Source organism: Eubalaena glacialis, chromosome 9 (assembly GCF_028564815.1).
Source record: "Eubalaena glacialis isolate mEubGla1 chromosome 9, mEubGla1.1.hap2.+ XY, whole genome shotgun sequence".
NCBI lineage: Eukaryota > Metazoa > Chordata > Mammalia > Artiodactyla > Balaenidae > Eubalaena > Eubalaena glacialis.
Genome location: NC_083724.1, coordinates 123,616,239 through 123,622,529, shown reverse-complemented (window position 1 = coordinate 123,622,529; position 6,291 = coordinate 123,616,239).

Genomic DNA, 6,291 nt, shown 5'->3' with positions numbered 1-6,291 from the left:
CTAAGAACCCAGCCCTTGGAGCTGGCTTCTGGAATCCCTGGCCGGGGCCGTCTGGGGAAACATGAGTTCAGTTACCAAATATAGTTGAGTGGAGGAAGAGGACAGATGGGGTCTGAGCCCATAGCTGCCTCAAAGTGACCACGGACCAAGCAGTGTGTCATGAATAAACAAGGCCACCTTCACTCCCCCAGAAAAGAAGAAACGCTCCTCTGAAATCCATCACCTTTTGGGAGTCTTCAAAGTAACCAAGGATTGAAAAGGTCTGTAAAATATATCTTAATATACTATCTAGTAAAACAACATTTTTAAAGCTCTTTATTAAAAGCTAAAAATACAATAGTAGTTTGCTAGAAGATGTAACACTGTTTAGAAGATGTCTTGATTTTTCTTTTATTTGGAGAGGAAGAGTAATGGGAATTTTGCAGTCGTTCCAAAAACAGAAAGTATGTGAGATTTACCTGCAGGGTTTTATTTCTACCTATGCTGTCAGAGAGCTGCCTTTTCTATTATAATCTTAAAACTAAATTGGGGCTATTAATTCCAAAAGGATTAAATGTACTAATGGAGCCCACATTTGTCAAGATCATGTCTGTGTTTTGTTTTATAGAAAATAAGAATGCAGCTAATTCAAACCTTGCCTATACTTAAGCTAAATACCGATGGGTTAAAATGATATACTTCCGGTTTTAGTAACATTTTTAAGTTGTTAATTACACTTTCAAAGAACTTTTTAAATGAGTTGAGAGTAAAGGCAGACATTTTAAATCCTAACTATGCATAAAGTTTGCATTTTTTTTAAAAGATAAAACTTACTAAGGGAAACTATGGTCCAGTCAAATTTAAAACTTACAGTATAATTCTATATCACATGGCTGTAAGTTACACATGAAATTGTCTTGAATCCAATAGATGAGGTTGATACAGAATGACTTCAGGCTCATGTTACTTTTTCAACATTTGCTAAAAATACTAATTACCTTCTAGTATGAGTAATGTGTCGACATTCGGAGCCCATTGCCTGACAATATAACACTGACCAAGTCCGTTCAGTCATGAATGTGCAGAAATGACATCCTTATTACAGAATAGATATACTTTCCAATATACTTTTTCCTCAGAGACAGAACTTGAATGCTCACCTCCATTATCCAGATTTTAAAAATCAGAGTCTATTTGACAAATTATTGCTAACAGTAGACAAGGCCTAAGAGATTTATCAAGGCAATACGTATGCTGTGAATATATGATTACATACACCCAGAATACAAATCTGTCCTTCTGCATTCCTGTGTCCGATATGGATTAGGGGCCCCGTGTCAGTTCTCTGTCTGAGCTGCTGTTTGTTGCTGAAACTGAAGATTAAAAGGGTCATAGCATACTTTACAATAGAATAGGGATCTGGGGGCTTCCCTGGTGGCGCAGTGGTTGAGAATCTGCCTGCCAATGCAGGGGACGCGGGTTCGAGCCCTGGTCTGGGAAGATCCCACATGCCGCGGAGCAACTGGGCCCATGAGCCACGATTACTGAGCCTGCGCGTCTGGAGCCTGTGCTCCGCAACAAAAGAGGCCACGACAGTGAGAGGCCCGCGCACCGCGATGAAGAGTGGCCCCCGCTTGCCACAACTGGAGAAAGCCCTCGCACAGACACGAAGACCCAACACAGCCAAAAATAAATAAATAAATAAATTAAAAAAAAAAAAAAAAAGAATAGGGATCTGGATTACACGGGACAATTACAATCACTTTGGTTTCTTTACCTCATTTTTTTTAAATGCAGAGGGTAGCATTAGTCAAGTTTCAAAATAAATCTGACACGTTCTTAAAGAGATACCACCTGAAATCTCCAAGGCCAGGACAAGAGTCTACACTTTGCTAATATGTCTGTGTGTGTATAAGACATCAAAGGGAATTGTGTTATCTGAGCTCCAGCCAGGAATTCAGGCGTGGAGGCGACGGCCGTGTCCTGGTTAAATTCCAGCAAAGGAAATAAAGACTGAGCAGAGCAGCTCTGACCCCGACTTGGATCTGTTGTATCACATGAGAGAACACAGACACAAGCTTGGCACACAGGCTTTGAATTTAGGTGAGGGAATGAAGGAACACAGACACAAGTTTGGCAAACAGGCTTTGAATTTAGGCGAGGGAATGAAGGCCAGAATAAGGACAATGGCAGTGGACGTGGATGATCTGGAAGTAAAATCTAGAATGGATTCAATATGGTGAATAAAGATGGTATACAAAGAGGATACCAGTAACTCCAAATACTCTCTCTGGAAACACTTTCTATGGCTGTTGGGGGCATGAAATCAGCTATCATGTTATGTCTCTGCAATTGAGATACAATATACCATCTGGGGAGAATTTAAAAACTGAAGTAAAAATATGCCATGCCTCCCTGTAATGACAATTTACTTAAAGATTAGGAAAGAGTGGAATCCACATGTATTTATTAAGAAGTAGATTATAAAATTATTGTGCATCTTTTTGCATCAAAAAGGGTTTAATAAATTTTTCATATTTGACTTTAGCCCTATAGGGAGGGAAGGAGGGAGGGAGGGAGGAAAGGAAGGAGGGAGGGAGGGAGGGAAGGAGGGAGGGAGGGAAGGAAGGAAGGAAGGAGGGAAGGAAGGAAGGAAGGAAGGAAGGATTTTAAAATGATGATTAAAGAAGACAATTTAGGTGATACAAAGACACTTTGTTTAACCCTTCACGAAGTGGACAGTCTCTTTTGGAAGAGCCTCACCATGAAGAGGAAGGCAGGAAGCTTTTATAGGAAAAAGAACAAGGGAGAGAGAAATAGAAAGTACTTGATTGGCTGGGGCTGCAGACTCACCTTTCTGGAGTGAGATGGAGGAAGGAGGTAAGTAAGGAAACCAGTGCTGGTCTGGCTTGGGGCTGGCTGACCGGATGCATGAGTTTCTGTTCAAGCGGAGTGTTTATAGGGACACAAAAGTTCCCTAAGCTTCAGGTTGCTAACATGGCTCCCGGGCAGGAGCAGCTCCATCCTGGACCTAAAAAGTTATTTCAACAGAAGGAAGAAATTTTGTCTAGGAATTGCATGTGCTTCCAGAACAAGGAAAAAAGAAGTTTTAAAGCTTTTTCAAGTTTGGTTTTCATAGTTTGGGTTTTATTTTAAAATATTTTTAGTCTTGAATCTTTGTACCCATAGTTTTTATTACTTTTAGTAATTGTTTAAATATGAAAATAAACAGAAATCAAAATGCTAAATTCAATATTAAAATCACTCAGAATTTCCACTTTTTTCCCCAAAGAATGTGAAAACAGCAACCAAAGATTCCCCTAAGCAGCCCATCTTCAACACACCGCAGACGTAATCAACACCCACTGCTTGATGCACCATCTTCCAACCTTCCTCCTGCATTTATCTCTAACTGTATACACATTTTCAACGCCTAGTGAAACGTTGCTACCCCTGTCTGGACTCTCTAAAGCACCTGGCCCATGTGGTTTGGGATACTGAGTGATCCTTGGTGCCTGTCAGTCTTTTTCTAACATCAAAGATGTTTCCTTTCAAAATTGTAGTAGCTCATCAAAGTCTCTGCAAAGGATTCCATAAACTATTGCAAAAGTCCTCCCCTTGTTTAAATTATTCAAGTAAATACCCATAACACACCCACTGCGAAAACACAACGTGGCAGTTCCATGCCAATTTCAACCACATCTACCATTTCCTGGTTCAACTTTGGCCATACAATTGAATGTTTTTGTGCTGTAGGTTGGGTAATAAAAATAATCAAAAGAAAAATAGTGTTCACCCCATCTATTATTCTCAGGATCCAATGGTTCACTACAGATCTTCCTGAGCTCATGATGGGGCTCCCTCCTGGCAGACCTATCGCACATTGAAAATGCTTTGAATACACCTCACTTACCTACCGAACGTCACAGCTTAGCCCAGCCCACCTTTGTTACCAACCAGGGTTCTTGGCCTCCTTAATCAATAGAAATTGATAAGAGGCCAGATGAGAAATTCAGGCAAGGCTTTACGGGGGCCCCTGCTGCAACAGGGGAAGCGAAACAAGAAACAGGTGCCCTCGCTCGCTCGCTAATGGCGGGGCAGGATGGTTCCTTATATGGGGTGAGGGTAGGAGTGTGTCCAGGGGTCGGCCGGAGGGGTGGCTTAGGTGTTTTGCCCATCCCTTTGGTGGTGGTATGTGCAGGGGGCATGTGCAGTACCCTGCTTTTGCTCCCGACACCCTGCTTTTGCTCTGGGCTCTTCAGAAGTGGCAGTTGGGTTTTTTGGTCGTTTTGTATCTTTTGTCCAGAATTTGCCCCAGCTACGCATGCACGCAGTTATTTTTAGTCCCTTACAGTTTCCTTGTATTTTATTGCTTGAGGAGAGGTGTGTCCAGGTGCAAGCCCTGCAGCAAAGGGTCCCAGGTCCCAGCCTGTCTCACCTTCAAGGTGCCCAGAACACTTCCATTAGCCTGCAGTTGGGCGAAATCATCTAACACAAAGCCTGTTTTCTAATAAAATGTTGAATATCCCATGTAATTGATTGAATACCGTAGTGACAGTGAAAAGCAGAGTGGTTGTCTGCGTCCAGAGGGTTGTAAGTACATCACTTGTTTACCCTCGTGATCGTGGAGCTGGCTGGGCACTGCGGCCGCTGCCCAGCATCTCGAGAGGGGATCAGACTGCACGTCACTGGCCTGGGAAAAGATAAAAGCTCAAAATTCCAAGTACGGATTCTACCGAAGGCCTATCGCTTTCACAGCGTCGTAACATTGATTAGTCCAACCATCGCAAGTCGGATCATCTTTATAGGAAAGCCTGCAGCTCAAAACTTGGAAATCAAGCTTTTGTTGTTTGCAACTGGATTATTCTTCCTCCTAGACTCTGCTGCTTCTCATGAGGTGTCTTGTCTTCCCCAACCTCCTCTCAAGTCGGGGAATTTTTTTTACATTTCAACAGCCTATGTTCCTTGCCACTGGGGACGGTGCAGGGGGTGTCCCACAAGTATTTTCTGACCGACAAAATAGAAGGTTGTCCTGGATAGCACAGATCTTGTTTTCAGATAATTATCCTCCAAAGCCAGCAACTCTAAAAACAAATGTTATTCATAATTTTAAAATTTGTCTATTTTTTTCTATTATTTGTATATTCGTATACGTATGTGAATCATATAGATTTATATGTCTATTACATATTCAGGAGCTCAAAAATAAATGTTTTCCCAAATACCAAGATCATAATGCCAAGACAATTTAAGATGATAAAATTGCTTATGTCAGAATGTGTGATATATGAAATATTAAATGTTCAGTGAAAACTTACACACTCTATATTTCATAGTGGAATATGGGTCCAACAGAATTCAGATAATGTGAACTTAGGGAGAAGTTGAGAACCATAAAATTAACAATGAGAAATAATCTATCAACTAAATGGCATAAAATTCCTTGAGAATGGATGAAATATGCACAGGGATGTAACGACGTAGGTGACCATGGGAGCTGACATCTTATAGCAAAATTTCCTTGGGATACACCAGATGCTGATAGGTCTGCTGAAGGTCAAGGTGGACGGGCAGCTATAATGCCTCCCAGTATTTGCAGACCCTCCCAAGCCTGTGCTTTATTACACGTTTGCTAATGCCTGAGGGTCTGGCCTCATCACTTGCTGGAGGTGTCTGCCTTCAGAGAACCACCAGGGCGCCCGCAGCTCCTTCAATGCACAGTCCCAGAGTCTGAGGCACCGCCGGCCTGAAGTGTCCTGCTGTTACCGTCAGCCCCTCCCACCCACAGTGAGCTGTCCAGAACTGCTACGGTCTACGGACACCGATGGGAGCCCGCAAGCATCCGTCCATCCCGTCCCATCCCACTTGTACCCTAACAACTCTGAAAGATGATCTGAGGGATAAATCACAGTACAGTTTCCCAAAATCAACTAACAAAAGATTTGAGACCAAACCAAGTATAAGAAAATCAGAACCTGACATTTCCTTGGTTTCCTACTTTTATATTTTTTCCTGTCAAAATGGCAGCTTCTTAGGGCAGAGAAGCCCATCTTCCTCACGGCTGTGTCCCCAGACTGCAGAAGAGGCGCCTAGCGCATAGCCGGCACTCAACGAATTGATGCTGATGAATAAGACAGCAGAGAACGTAAGCCAGAAACATGATTTGTATTGGGTTGGCCAAAAAGTTGGTTACAGAAAAACCTGAATGAACTTTTGGGCCAACCCAATATTTCTATGACTCAGAATTTAACCCTAAGCTCGCCAGTATCCACGCGTCAAAGAGTGTCAACATTTAGAGAATTCCTGACATCT